The sequence below is a fragment of the Oncorhynchus keta genome, unplaced genomic scaffold (assembly GCF_023373465.1).
Source record: "Oncorhynchus keta strain PuntledgeMale-10-30-2019 unplaced genomic scaffold, Oket_V2 Un_scaffold_245_pilon_pilon, whole genome shotgun sequence".
NCBI classification, from domain to species: Eukaryota; Metazoa; Chordata; class Actinopteri; order Salmoniformes; family Salmonidae; genus Oncorhynchus; species Oncorhynchus keta.
Window position 1 is genome coordinate 97,501 of NW_026290881.1, and position 16,206 is coordinate 113,706.

At 45.8% G+C, this 16,206-nt stretch overlaps 1 long non-coding RNA gene across 1 annotated transcript in view; it reads left to right on the forward strand.

Annotated features, from left to right (window-relative positions):
- Positions 1-324, forward strand: part of LOC127928248 (uncharacterized) — a 555-nt gene extending 231 nt beyond the window's left edge. The window contains exons 2-3 of the long non-coding RNA XR_008131091.1: positions 1-160; positions 198-324. The exon at positions 1-160 is cut by the window's left edge and continues 25 nt beyond it. This is a non-coding gene — a long non-coding RNA (uncharacterized LOC127928248). The remainder of the gene's footprint in view (positions 161-197) is intronic.
- Positions 325-16,206: the final 15,882 nt, after the last annotated feature.

The following is a 16,206-nucleotide window of genomic DNA, read 5'->3' on the forward strand; positions in this document are numbered from 1 at the left end:
CATCACTAACAGGTAGATGGGATATTCTGGACCAACACATCACTAACAGGTAGATGGGATGTTCTGGACCAACACATCACTAACAGGTAGATGGGATGTTCTGGACCAACACATCACTAACAGGTAGATGGGATGTTCTGGACCAACACATCACTAACAGGTAGATGGGATATTCTGGACCAACACATCACTAACAGGTAGATGGGATGTTCTGGACCAACACATCACTAACAGGTAGATGGGATATTCTGGACCAACACATCACTAACAGGTAGATGGGATATTCTGGACCAACACATCACTAACAGGTAGATGGGATGTTCTGGACCAACACATCACTAACAGGTAGATGGGATGTTCTGGACCAACACATCACTAACATGTAGATGGGATGTTCTGGACCAACACATCACTAACAGGTAGATGGGATATTCTGGACCAACACATCACTAACAGGTAGATGGGATGTTCTGAATGTTGTCGACCAACACAACACCCTCCCTTTAATGTCTCCTTCTCCACCCCTCCCTCCCTTTAATGTCTCCTTCTCCACCCCTCCCTCCCTTTAATGTCTCCTTCTCCCTCCCTCCCTACCTTTAATGTCTCCTTCTCCCTCCCTCCCTCCCTCCCTCCCTCCCTACCTTTAATGTCTCCTTCTCCCTCCAGGTTCAGTATGATGCCCTGGTCTCCATCTTGTCTCACGCTGCCCAGGATCATCCAGCTCTCCAGACTGTCCGAGTCCGATCCGGACTTGGCTCCGGATTCTGAGTCCAACACCACCACCGAGTCAGAGCCCACACTGGAGCTCCTCCTCTTTGGGGCGGGGTTTCTCTAAGGGGGGGACATAATAAATGGTATTATTCATTGATGACTGTTAACGGCTAGATAATCAGAACCAGCGTGGAGTTGGTTGTGGACCATGTTGCATCTGGGTCTGGAGTACTGCCACCTCCCTCCCTCCCTTCCTCCCTACCTTTAATGTCTCCTCCCATTGATGACTGTTAATGATGACTGTTAATGATGCAGCACCAACGGCTAGATAATCAGAACCAGCGTGGAGTTGGTTGTGGACCATGCTGCATCTGGGTCTGGAGTACTGCCACCTCCCTCCCTCCCTTCCTCCCTCCCTACCTTTAATGTCTCCTTCTCCCTCCAGGTTCAGTATGATGCCCTGGTCTCCATCTTGTTTCCTCCCTACCTTTAATCAGAACCAGCGTGGAGTTGGTTGTGGACCATGCTGCTACCTTTGGGCAGGCAGTCCAATTCTGATATCGCCACTTAATTGCTCTTTTGACCAATCACATCAGATCTTTTTCAGAGCTGATCTGATTCTAGAAGGGGTTGGTGTTTCTAGAGATCAATACTGTCCCAGGGGGGGTCGTTATGTTACTGTCTAGAAGGGGTTGGTGTTTCTAGAGATCAATACTGTACCAGAGTCATTATGTTACTGTCTAGAAGGGGTTGGTGTTTCTAGAGATCAATACTGTACCAGAGTCATTATGTTACTGTCTAGAAGGGGTTGGTGTTTCTAGAGATCAACACTGTACCAGAGTCATTATGTTACTGTCTAGAAGGGGTTGGTGTTTCTAGAGATCAATACTGTCCCAGGGGGAGTCACAATGTTACTGTCTAGAAGGGGTTGGTGTTTCTAGAGATCAATACTGTCACAGAGGGGAGTCACTATGTTACTGTCTAGAAGGGGTTGGTGTTTCTAGAGATCAATACTGTCCCCGGGGGAGTCACAATGTTACTGTCTAGAAGGGGTTGGTGTTTCTAGAGATCAATACTGTACCAGGGGGAGTCGTTATGTTACTGTCTAGAAGGGGTTGGTGTTTCTAGAGATCAATACTGTACCAGAGTCATTATGTTACTGTCTAGAAGGGGTTGGTGTTTCTAGAGATCAACACTGTACCAGAGTCATTATGTTACTGTCTAGAAGGGGTTGGTGTTTCTAGAGATCAATACTGTCCCAGGGGGAGTCACAATGTTACTGTCTAGAAGGGGTTGGTGTTTCTAGAGATCAATACTGTCCCGGGGGAGTCACAATATTACTGTCTAGAAGGGGTTGGTGTTTCTAGAGATCAATACTGTCCCGGGGGAGTCACAATGTTACTGTCTAGAAGGGGTTGGTGTTTCTAGAGATCAACACTGTACCAGAGTCATTATGTTACTGTCTAGAAGGGGTTGGTGTTTCTAGAGATCAATACTGTCCCAGGGGGAGTCACTATGTTACTGTCTAGAAGGGGTTGGTGTTTCTAGAGATCAATACTGTCCCAGAGTCATTATCTTACTGTCTAGAAGGGGTTGGTGTTTCTAGAGATCAATACTGTCCCGGGGGAGTCACAATGTTACTGTCTAGAAGGGGTTGGTGTTTCTAGAGATCAACACTGTACCTGGGGGGTCCTTATGTTACTGTCTAGAAGGGGTTGGTGTTTCTAGAGATCAATACTGTCCCAGAGTCATTATGTTACTGTCTAGAAGGGGTTGGTGTTTCTAGAGATCAATACTGTCCCAGGGGGAGTCACAATGTTACTGTCTAGAAGGGGTTGGTGTTTCTAGAGATCAATACTGTCCCGGGGGAGTCACAATGTTACTGTCTAGAAGGGGTTGGTGTTTCTAGAGATCAACACTGTACCTGGGGGGTCCTTATGTTACTGTCTAGAAGGGGTTGGTGTTTCTAGAGATCAATACTGTACCAGAGTCATTATGTTACTGTCTAGAAGGGGTTGTTGTTTCTAGAGATCAATACTGTACCAGAGTCATTATGTTACTGTCTAGAAGGGGTTGGTGTTTCTAGAGATCAATACTGTACCAGAGTCATTATGTTACTGTCTAGAAGGGGTTGGTGTTTCTAGAGATCAATACTGTCCCAGGGGAGTCGTTATATTACTGTCTAGAAGGGGTTGGTGTTTCTAGAGATCAATACTGTCTCAGAGGGGAGTCCCTATGAAGATTTTTGGTACAACGTAACGTGGCCACTAGGAACAAGGCGAAGACACACTCTGTCGCCGTACCTGTTGTCCCGGGGTCGAGGCCTGCAGGGGTCCTTTCTTTAACCTCTGACCTTTCAAGCTACACACCCCGTCATCTTCCTCCGTGTTGTCTGACACTGTGATGACGTCGTCTTGACTCGAGTCGATGACGACGACCTCCTGGAACAACCTTTGACGTCTGGGGTCACCTTGGGGAACGATAGAGGAGAGTTATGGGGTCACCTTGGGGAACGATAGAGGAGAGTTATGGGGTCACCTTGGGGAACGATAGAGGAGAGTTATGGGGTCACCTTGGGGAACGATAGAGGAGAGTTATGGGGTCACCTTGGGGAACGATAGAGGAGAGTTATGGGGTCACCTTGGGGAACGATAAGAGGAGAGTTATGGGGTCACCTTGGGGAACGATAGAGGAGAGTTATGGGGTCACCTTGGGGAACGACAGAGGAGAGTTATGGGGTCACCTTGGGGAACGATAGAGGAGAGTTATGGGGTCACCTTGGGGAACGATAAGAGGAGAGTTATGGGGTCACCTTGGGGAACGATAGAGGAGAGTTATGGGGTCACCTTGGGGAACGATAGAGGAGAGTTATGGGGTCACCTTGGGGAACGATAAGAGGAGAGTTATGGGGTCACCTTGGGGAACGACAGAGGAGAGTTATGGGGTCACCTTGGGGAACGATAAGAGGAGAGTTATGGGGTCACCTTGGGGAACGACAGAGGAGAGTTATGGGGTCACCTTGGGGAACGATAGAGGAGAGTTTTGGGGTCACCTTGGGGAACGATAAGAGGAGAGTTATGGGGTCACCTTGGGGAACGATAAGAGGAGAGTTATGGGGTCACCTTGGGGAACGATAAGAGGAGAGTTATGGGGTCACCTTGGGGAACGACAGAGGAGAGTTATGGGGTTGTTATGGGGTCACCTTGGGGAACGATAGAGGAGAGTTATGGGGTCACCTTGGGGAACGATAGAGGAGAGTTATGGGGTCACCTTGGGGAACGATAGAGGAGAGTTATGGGGTCACCTTGGGGAACGATAGAGGAGAGTTATGGGGTCACCTTGGGGAACGATAGAGGAGAGTTTTGGGGTCACCTTGGGGAACGATAAGAGGAGAGTTATGGGGTCACCTTGGGGAACGATAAGAGGAGAGTTATGGGGTCACCTTGGGGAACGATAAGAGGAGAGTTATGGGGTCACCTTGGGGAACGACAGAGGAGAGTTATGGGGTCACCTTGGGGAACGATAGAGGAGAGTTATGGGGTCACCTTGGGGAACGATAGAGGAGAGTTATGGGGTCACCTTGGGGAACGACAGAGGAGAGTTATGGGGTCACCTTGGGGAATGACAGAGGAGAGTTATGGGTCACCTTGGGGAACGACAGAGGAGAGTTATGGGGTCACCTTGGGGAACGATAGAGGAGAGTTATGGGGTCACCTTGGGGAACGATAGAGGAGAGTTATGGGGTCACCTTGGGGAATGACAGAGAAGAGTTATGGGGTCACCTTGGGAAACGACAGAGGAGAGTTATGGGGTCACCTTGGGGAACGACAGAGGAGAGTTATGGGGTCACCTTGGGGAACGATAGAGGAGAGTTATGGGGTCACCTTGGGGAACGATAGAGGAGAGTTATGGGGTCACCTTGGGGAACGATAGAGGAGAGTTATGGGGTCACCTTGGGGAACGACAGAGGAGAGTTATGGGGTCACCTTGGGGAACGATAGAGGAGAGTTATGGGGTCACCTTGGGGAACGACAGAGGAGAGTTATGGGGTCACCTTGGGGAACGATAGAGGAGAGTTATGGGGTTACCTTGGGAAATGACAGAGAAGAGTTATGGGGTCACCTTGGGGAACGACAGAGGAGAGTTATGGGGTCACCTTGGGGAACGATAGAGGAGAGTTATGGGGTCACCTTGGGGAACGATAGAGGAGAGTTATGGGGTCACCTTGGGGAATGACAGAGGAGAGTTATGGGGTCACCTTGGGGAACGACAGAGGAGAGTTATGGGGTCACCTTGGGGAACGACAGAGGAGAGTTATGGGGTCACCTTGGGGAACGATAGAGGAGAGTTATGGGGTCACCTTGGGGAACGATAGAGGAGAGTTATGGGGTCACCTTGGGAACGATAGAGGAGAGTTATGGGGTCACCTTGGGGAACGATAGAGGAGAGTTATGGGGTCACCTTGGGGAACGATAGAGGAGAGTTATGGGGTCACCTTGGGGAACGATAGAGGAGAGTTATGGGGTCACCTTGGGGAACGATAAGAGGAGAGTTATGGGGTCACCTTGGGGAACGACAGAGGAGAGTTATGGCGTCACCTTGGGGAACGATAGAGGAGAGTTATGGGGTCACCTTGGGAAACGATAGAGGAGAGTTATGGGGTCACCTTGGGAAACGACAGAGGAGAGTTATGGGGTCACCTTGGGGAACGACAGAGAAGAGTTATGGGGTCACCTTGGGGAACGATAGAGGAGAGTTATGGGGTCACCTTGGGGAACGATAGAGGAGAGTTATGGGGTCACCTTGGGGAACGACAGAGGAGAGTTATGGGGTCACCTTGGGGAACGATAGAGGAGAGTTATGGGGTCACCTTGGGGAACGATAGAGGAGAGTTATGGGGTCACCTTGGGGAACGATAAGAGGAGAGTTATGGGGTCACCTTGGGGAACGACAGAGGAGAGTTATGGGGTCACCTTGGGGAACGATAGAGGAGAGTTATGGGGTCACCTTGGGGAACGATAAGAGGAGAGTTATGGGGTCACCTGGGGAACGATAGATGGAGTTATGGGGTCACCTTGGGGAACGATAGAGAGAGTTATGGGGTCACCTTGGAGAACGATAGAGGAGAGTTATGGGGTCACCTTGGGGAACGATAGAGGAGAGTTATGGGGTCACCTTGGGGAACGATAGAGGAGAGTTATGGGGTCACCTTGGGGAACGATAGAGGAGAGTTATGGGGTCACCTTGGAGAACGATAGAGGAGAGTTATGGGGTCACCTTGGGGAACTAGAGTTATGGGGTCACCTTGGGGAACGATAGAGGAGAGTTATGGGGTCACCTTGGGAAACGATAGAGGAGAGTTATGGGGTCACCTTGGGGAACGATAAGAGGAGAGTTATGGGGTCACCTTGGGGAACGATAGAGGAGAGTTATGGGGTCAATTGGGGAACGATAGAGGAGAGTTATGGGGTCATGGAACTAGAGGAGAGTTATGGGGTCACCTTGGGGAACGATAGAGGAGAGTTATGGGGTTGTTATGGGGTCACCTTGGGGAACGACAGAGGAGAGTTATGGGGTCACCTTGGGGAACGATAAGAGGAGAGTTATGGGGTCACCTTGGGGAACGATAGAGGAGAGTTATGGGGTCACCTTGGGGAACGATAGAGGAGAGTTATGGGGTTGTTGTTGTTTTTGCAACTAGAATGTTGGAACTAGAATGTTGGAACTAGAATGACGGGACTAGAATGATGGAACAAGAATGTTGGAACTAGAATGATGGAACTAGAATGTTGGAACTAGAATGATGGAACAAGAATGTTGGGACGAGAATGTTGGAACGAGAATGTTGGAACTAGAATGACGGAACTAGAATGTTGGAATGAGAATAATGGAACTAGAATGTTGGAACGAGAATAATGGAACTAGAATGTTGGAACGAGAATAATGGAACTAGAATGTTGGAACTAGAATAATGGAACTAGAATGTTGGAACGAGAATAATGGAACTAGAATGTTGGAACTAGAATAATGGAACTAGAATGTTGGAACTAGAATGTTGGAACTAGAATGACGGAACTAGAATGATGGAACTAGAATGTTGGAACTAGAATGAGGTAGTTAGTTATACAGAAGAGATTACATCAACGGTGGACTGGTAGTTTTACAGACACAGACAGTGAGTGGACATTCACACACCTTTAGATAAAACCCTGTGTAAACAATCACACAGTAGTGGTCTGTCCGTTCTCCTCCACTCACCTTTGGAGAGACCTCTCTGCTGTCTCCTACCCTGTATAAACAAACACACAGTAGTGGTCTGTCCGTTCTCCTCCACTCACCTTTGGAGAGACCTCTCTCTGCTGTCTCCTACCCTGTATAAACAAACACACAGTAGTGGTCTGTCTGTTCTCCTCCACTCACCTTTGGAGAGACCTCTCTGCTGTCTCCTACCCTGTATAAACAAACACACAGTAGTGGTCTGTCCGTTCTCCTCCACTCACCTTTGGAGAGACCTCTCTGCTGTCTCCTACCCTGTATAAACAAACACACAGTAGTGGTCTGTCCGTTCTCCTCCACTCACCTTTGGAGAGACCTCTCTGCTGTCTCCTACCCTGTATAAACAAACACACAGTAGTGGTCTGTCCGTTCTCCTCCACTCACCTTTGGAGAGACCTCTCTGCTGTCTCCTACCCTGTATAAACAAACACACAGTAGTGGTCTGTCTGTTCTCCTCCACTCACCTTTGGAGAGACCTCTCTGCTGTCTCCTACCCTGTATAAACAAACACACAGTAGTGGTCTGTCTGTTCTCCTCCACTCACCTTGGAGAGACCTCTCTGCTGTCTCCTACCCTGTATAAACAAACACACAGTAGTGGTCTGTCTGTTCTCCTCCACTCACCTTTGAGAGACCTCTCTGCCGTCTCCTACCCTGTATAAACAAACACACAGTAGTGGTCTGTCTGTTCTCCTCCACTCACCTTTGGAGAGACCTCTCTCTGCTGTCTCCCACCCTGTGTAAACAAACACACAGTAGTGGTCTGTCTGTTCTCCTCCACTCACCTTTGGAGAGACCTCTCTGCTGTCTCCTACCCTGTATAAACAAACACACAGTAGTGGTCTGTCTGTTCTCCTCCACTCACCTTTGGAGAGACTCTCTCTGCTGTCTCCTACCCTGTATAAACAAACACACAGTAGTGGTCTGTCTGTTCTCCTCCACTCACCTTTGGAGAGACCTCTCTGCCGTCTCCTACCCTGTTGGGTTTTCAGTTCGACTTTCTGTTGTTTCTGCTCTGCGTCCCCCAGCAGGTGCTGTCGTAGATCTCTGTGACCATGATCATGTGACAGGGGTGGCCGCTGTCGTTTGGCCTTGCTCCCATCTTCCTCCTCCTCCTTCTCTCCGTGGCTGGAGGAGAGGCGCCTGTCTCCCACCTCCTCCTCCACCCCCTCCCTGTCTCCGGGGTTAGAGGAGTAGTGGAGTTGGCTGTAGAGTCTGAACTCTAGTTCACTGTCGTCGCCCTCTGACCCCTCGGACTCCTCCGCGTACAGCTCATCCTCTAGCTCCGCCCTGTCCGCGTAGCCCCCGAACATCACCACGGAGGTCACGACACCCTGCGGTGAGGAGGAAGAGACAGAGAGACAGAGAGAGAGAGAGGGAGAATGAGACAGAAAGACTAATGTGAACTCCACCCTACTCATTATCATCAAACTAATGTAAACTCCACCCTATTCATTATCATCAAACTAATGTGAACTCCACCCTACTCATTATCATCATGATCAAACTAATGTAAACTCCACCCAACTCATTATCATTATCAAACTAATGTAAACTCCACCCTACTCATTATCAACATTATCATTAAACTAATGTAAACTCCACCCTACTCATTATCATCATCAAACTAATGTAAACTCCACCCTACTCATTATTATCGTCAAACTAATGTGAACTCCACCCTGCTCATAACCATCAAACTAATGTAAACTCCACCCTACTCATTATCAACATCAAACTAATGTGAACTCCACCCTACTCATTATCATCATTATCATCAAAATAATGTGAACTCCACCCTACTCATTAACATCATTATCATCAAAATAATGTAAACTCCACCCTGCTCATTACCATCAAACTAATGTAAACTCCACCCTACTCATTATCAACATTATCATTAAACTAATGTAAACTCCACCCTAATCATTATCAACATCAAACTAATGTGAACTCCACCCTACTCATTATCATCATTATCATCAAAATAATGTGAACTCCACCCTGCTCATTACCATCAAACTAATGTAAACTCCACCCTACTCATTACCATCAAACTAATGTAAACTCCACCCTACTCATTATCAACATTATCATTAAATTAATGTAAACTCCACCCTACTCATTATCATCAAATTAATGTGAACTCCACCCCACTCATTACCATCAAACTAATGTGAACTCCACCCTACTCATTATCATCAAATTAATGTGAACTCCACCCCACTCATTACCATCAAACTAATGTGAACTCCACCCCACTCATTATCATCAAACTAGTGTAAACTCCACCCTCCTCATTATCATCAAACTAATGTAAACTCCACCCTACTCATTATCATCAAACTAATGTAAACTCCACCCTCCTCATTATCATCAAACTAATGTAAACTCCACCCTACTCATTATCATCAAACTAATGTAAACTCCACCCTACTCATTATCATCAAACTAATGTAAACTCCACCCTACTCATTACCATCAAACTAATGTAAACTCCACCCTACTCATTACCATCAAACTAATGTAAACTCCACCCTGCTCATTACCATCAAACTAATGTAAACTCCACCCTACTCATTATCATCAAACTAATGTGAACTCCACCCTACTCATTACCATCAAACTAATGTAAACTCCACCCTACTCATTACCATCAAACTAATGTAAACTCCACCCTACTCATTATCATCAAACTAATGTAAACTCCACCCTACTCATTACCTTCAAACTAATGTGAACTCCACCCTACTCATTACCATCAAACTAATGTGAACTCCACCCAACTTCCTGTTACCTATTTGTGCTCAATGTCAGGTGTGTGTGTGTGTGTGTGTGTGTGTGTGTGTGTGTGTGTGTGTGTGTGTGTGTGTGTGTGTGTGTGTGTGTGTGTGTGTGTGTGTGTGTGTGTGTGTGTGAGTGAGAGAGAGAGGGAAAGAGTTTGTGAGGTCCATTGCCCTGGCCAGTGCTGCGTGTCTGTGCCATGATGGCCAGAGATGATTGGCTCCTAGAGTGGAGCCATTGCCCTGGAAACGCCACGCTGACCGCTCACAGACCACCACCAAGGGAATAAGGATAGAGGACAGTGTGTGTGTGTGTGTGTGTGTGTGTGTGTGTGTGTGTGTGTGTGTGTGTGTGTGTGTGTGTGTGTGTGTGTGTGTGTGTGTGTGTGTGTGTAGAGAAGAGACCTGGGACGGAGAAATGATGTGTGTGTGTGTGTGTGTGTGTGTGTGTGTGTGTGTGTGTGTGTGTGTGTGTGTGTGTGTGTGTGTGTGTGTGGAGAGACTAACATCACCTACCTGAACACAGCTGACTAACATCACCCACCTGAACTACCTGAACACAGCTGACTAACATCACCCACCTGAACTACCTGAACACAGCTGACTAACATCACCCACCTGAACTACCTCACCCACCTGAACACAGCTGACTAACATCACCCACCTGAACTACCTGAACACAGCTGACTAACATCACCCACCTGAACTACCTGAACACAGCTGACTAACATCACCCACCTGAACACAGCCTGAACACAGCTGACTAACATCACCCACCTGAACTACCTGAAACACTGACTAACATCAGCTGACTAACATCACCCACCTGAACTACCTGAACACAGCTGACTAACATCACCCACCTGTACTACCTGAACACAGCTGACTAACATCACCCACCTGTACTACCTGAACACAGCTGACTAACATCGCCCACCTGTACTACCTGAACACAGCTGACTAACATCACCCACCTGAACACAGCTGACTAACATCACCCACCTGAACTACCTGAACACAGCTGACTAACATCACCCACCTGAACTACCTGAACACAGCTGACTAGCACCACCCACCTGAACACAGCTGACTAACATCACCCACCTGAACACAGCTGACTAACATCACCCACCTGAACACAGCTGACTAACATCACCCACCTGAACTACCTGAACACAGCTGACTAACATGACCCACCTGAACACAGCTGACTAACATCACCCACCTGAACACAGCTGACTAACATCACCCACCTGAACTACCTGAACACAGCTGACTAGCATCACCCACCTGAACTACCTGAACACAGCTGACTAACACCACCAACCTGAACACAGCTGACTAACATCACCCACCTGAACACAGCTGACTAGCATCACCCACCTGAACTACCTGAACACAGCTGACTAACATCACCCACCTGAACACAGCTGACTAACATCACCCACCTGAACACAGCTGACTAGCATCACCCACCTGAACTGCCTGAACACAGCTAACTAACATCACCCACCTGAACACAGCTGACTAACATCACCCACCTGAACTACCTGAACACAGCTGACTAACATCACCCACCTGAGCACAGCTGACTAACATCCCCCACCTGAACACAGCTGACTAACATCACCCACCTGAACACAGCTGACTAACATCCCCCACCTGAACACAGCTGACTAACATCACCCACCTGAACACAGCTGACTAACATCACCCACCTGAACTACCCGAACACAGCATCACCCACTGGTGACCAGATCTGTCCAGCCACCTGAACTACCTGGTAACCAGATCTGTCCAGCCTCCTGAACTACCTGGTAACCAGATCTGTCCAGACACCTGAACTACCTGATAACCAGATCTGTCCAGCCACCTGAACATGAACTACCTGGTAACCAGATCTGTCCAGCCACCTGAACTACCTGGTAACCAGATCTGTCCAGCCACCTGAACTACCTGGTAACCAGATCTGTCCAGCCACCTGAACTACCTGGTAACCAGATCTGTCCAGACACCTGAACTACCTGGTAATCAGATCTGTCCAGCCACCTGAACTACCTGGTAACCAGATCTGTCCAGCCTCCTGAACTACCTGGTAATCAGATCTGTCCAGACACCTGAACTACCTGGTAATCAGATCTGTCCAGCCACCGGAACTACCTGGTAATCAGATCTGTCCAGCCACCGGAACTACCTGAAAACAGCTGACAAACATCAGCCACCTGTGAATCTCTGGAAAGGGGAGAAGGCGGCTTCAGGTGTCCCTCTTTAAGAGCGTTACATGGGAACGGCCCAAATGGCTTCGCTAACACAATAACAAACGGCCAAACGGAGTTCAGAAACAGATGAGAATAGTCTCTTTCAATACATATGACATCTCCGCTGTTGAAACATGATTACACATATGTGATTTTGACGACTGCAGCCCGTGTATAGCTGGTTACAAAACGGAACACAACGAGCTTGTCAGTAAACTTGCCAATAAAGGCACATTGTGGGATACAGACACACAACATTAACACGTGTAGCCCGGAGCCCAGATTTTTTGTCGTGGCAATTTAAAAGGAGTTGGTGAGAGTCCTGAAGCAGACTGGCCCACAGGTTATTACTAAACCTGTATGTCCAGTAAACATGACCATCTAACGTTAGCGGCTACAACAAACAGCCAGGTTTGATACAACATAACAAGGCATGTTCACATACTAGCTAGCTAACTGGCTAACAAACCTCTACTAAACATCCACTAACACTAAAAAGTGGGACATCTGAACGGACATGTTATATACAACGTGATGTTCAACTAGCCTGTAATTCCGGTTACGACACGCGGACACACTTATTAAATTTAGTTTGATGCCATCGAAAGTGTAGCTGGCTAATATGTTTAGCATCGGTTCTCTGTGCAACCCCACGTGTTTATGACATGCCGGCGGGAATGTAAACAAAGCACTCTGTTCCACTCTCGCGACGGATTCACACTCAACTGGTTCTCTTTACTATGGCAACAACAAACAAACAAAACAAACAAAAAAAAACGACATTCATATATCTCGTTGGTTCCAACGGATGAAAATCAACTCACCTGTTTAGAACTTTAGCAGGACTTTGGTCGCATGCTAATCACTTCCGGGGTTTGTCGCGAGAGAGAGAGAGAGAGAAATGGTTTGGGCCAACCGTGACCTTTCCCAGGGAGCCGAGTGTGGCGTGTCCCTGCGTTCATTCAGACAGAGGCGAGACATTTTGATGAACGGGTCTACAGTAGCCTTAGTAAACTTTGATTTGATGTCGCCCTAAAAAAATATATGTGTTTAATAAAAAATACATGTTTAATATAACGTCACCGTTGAACAATTTATTGAGATTATCATAGACTATTCTGTACTACTATAGGATAGCCTATTCATATCACATTAAACCCCTATAAATATCAGTTAGTTTTTTTTAAAACAAGGGTTCTTCAAAGATCCTAACTCAGTGCTAGAGATGTCACTACAGATCCTGTTTAAATTTCTAGGCTGTATCACAACCCGACCGCGATTGGGAGTCTCATAGGGTGGAGACACAATTGGCCCAGCGTCATTCTGGGGTTTGACCAAGGCAGGCAGCCATTGTAAATAAGAATTTGTTCTTAACTGACTTGCCTGGTTAAATCAAATATATATTTATTTTTTAATAACTGCAGGTTTCTTGGCACTGAAAAATGCTTGGCTGTGTGAACCTTCCCCCCCAGTCTGAGGTTCTGAGTGCTCTGAAGCAGGTTTTCATCAAGGATATCTCTGTACTTTGCTCCGTTCATCTTTCCCCTCGATCCTGACTAGTCTCTCAGTTCCCTGCCGCTGAAAAACATCCCCACAGCATGACGCTGCCACCACCATGCTTCACCTTAGGGATGGTGCCAGGTTTCCTCCAGACGTAAGGCCTGATTGGTGGAGTGCTGCAGAGATGGTTGTCCTTCTGGAAGGTTCTCCCATCTCCACAGAAGAACTCTGGAGCTCTGTCAAAGTGACCATTGGGTTCTTGGTCATCTCCCTGACCAAGGCCCTTCTCCCCCGATTGCTCAGTTTGGCCGGGCGGACAGCTCCAGGAAGAGTCTTGGTGGTTCCAAACTTATTCTATTTAAGAATGATGGAGGCCACCATGTTCTTGGGGACCTTCAATGATGCAGACATGTTTTGGTCCCCTTCCCCAGATCTGTGCCTCGACACAATCCTGTCTCTGAGCTCTACAGACAATTCCTTCGACCTCTTGGCTTGGTTTTTGCTCTGACCTGCACTGTTAACTGTGTGCCTTTTCAAATCATGTCCAATCAATTGAATTTACCACAGGTGAACTCCAATCAAGTTGTAGAAACATCTCAAGGATGATCAATGGAAACAGGATGCACCTGAGCTCAATTTAGAGTCTCATAGCAAAGGGTCTGAATACATACGTAAATAAGGTTTTATTTTTTATTTTTTTATACATTTGCTAAAATTTCTAAAAAACTGTTTTCGCTTTGTGATTATGGGGTAGATTGATGAGGAAAATGTTTAATTTAATCGATTTTAGAATGAGGCTGTAACGTAGAAAAATGTGGATAAAGTGTAAGGGGTCTGAATACTTTCTGAATGCGTCTGTCTGTGTCTATACTGACCAGCAGACACACAACGGTAGAATCGGTATTAGTTTGTCTCATAAAGTTATACAGCGTCATCTACAGTGGATTGTCATGAACGGTTTCTCTAGAACCTTCCAGGACTCAGTCACAGCAGCCATTTTCCCTCCTCCTCCTCCTTAATGAAGATCCCAGAGTCCTTTTCATTACGGACAAGGTTTTTCATTCACATAATTTTTGCAAAAAAAATATATATATATATTTGCATATTTTGTTAATTATGTTTTGTATTCACAGACTTCCCCCTCCATACGCCTCTGATGAATATAACAGGAAACCTATTTGGTCCCCAGGCTCTGCCATAGTATTCTGGTTACGGACGGCCTATAGATGACACATCAACATCAACATCAACATCAACCTATTTGGTCCCCAGGCTCAACATCAACACATCAACACTACAGACCTACTGAACTTGGGGCTGGGAGTTTACCTCGTTTTTACGATTTTATGAATTTTGCTTTGCCACTAAAATCATAATAAACAACCGACAACTAAAATATTGGTGTTATTATTGTTGTTGTTGTTGTTGTTGTTGTTGTTATAATTATTATTATTATTGTTATTATTATTGTTGTTGTTGGTATTATTATTGTTGTTGTTGGTGTTGTTATTATTATTGTTGTTGTTGTTATTGTTGTTATTATTATTGTTATTATTATTGTTGTTGTTGTTATTGTTATTATTATTGTTATTATTATTGTTGTTGTTATTATTGTTGTTGTTATTACTGTCATTATTATTATTGTTGTTGTTATTATTGTTGTTGTTATTACTGTCGTTATTATTATTGTTGTTGTTGTTATTGTTGTTATTATTATTGTTATTATTATTGTTGTTGTTGTTATCAGGCCCTACACCCAAACAAGGACACTGCGTTCATCCACCTCTGGCCTGCTCGCCTCCCTACCACTGTGGAAGTACAGTTCCCGCTCAGCCCAGTCAAAACTGTTCGCTGCTCTGGCTCCCCAATGGTGGAACACACTCCCTCACGACGCCAGGACAGCGGAGTCAATCACCACCTTCCGGAGACACCTGAAACCCCACCTCTTTAAGGAATACCTAGGATAGGATAAAGTAATCCTTCTCACCCCCCTTAAAAGATTTAGATGCACTATTGTAAAGTGGCTGTTCCACTGGATGTCATAAGGTGAATGCACCAATTTGTAAGTCGCTCTGGATAAGAGCGTCTGCTAAATGACTTAAATGTAAAATGTAAATGTTGTTATTATTGTTGTTGTTATTACTGTCGTTATTATTATTGTTGTTGTTATTATTATTGTTGTTGTTATTATTGTTGTTGTTATTACTGTCATTATTATTATTGTTGTTGTTATTATTGTTGTTGTTATTACTGTCGTTATTATTATTGTTGTTGTTATTATTATTGTTGTTGTTATTACTGTCGTTATTATTATTGTTATTACTATTGTTATTGTTGTTATTATTGTTGTTATTATTGTTGTTGTTATTACTATTGTTATTGTTATTACTATTGTTATTGTTGTTATTATTGTTGTTGGTCCTTCTGTAGCTCAGTTGGTAGAGCATGGCGCTTGTAACGCCAGGGTAGTGGGTTCGATCCCCGGGACCACCCATACGTAGAATGTATGCACACATGACTGTAAGTCGCTTTGGATAAAAGCGTCTGCTAAATGGCATATATTATTATTATTATTATTGTTGTTATTACTGTTGTTATTGTTATTACTATTGTTATTATTGTTGTCATTATTATTGTTATTGTAATGCTGATTATTATTTATAATTATGAGGGGGACAA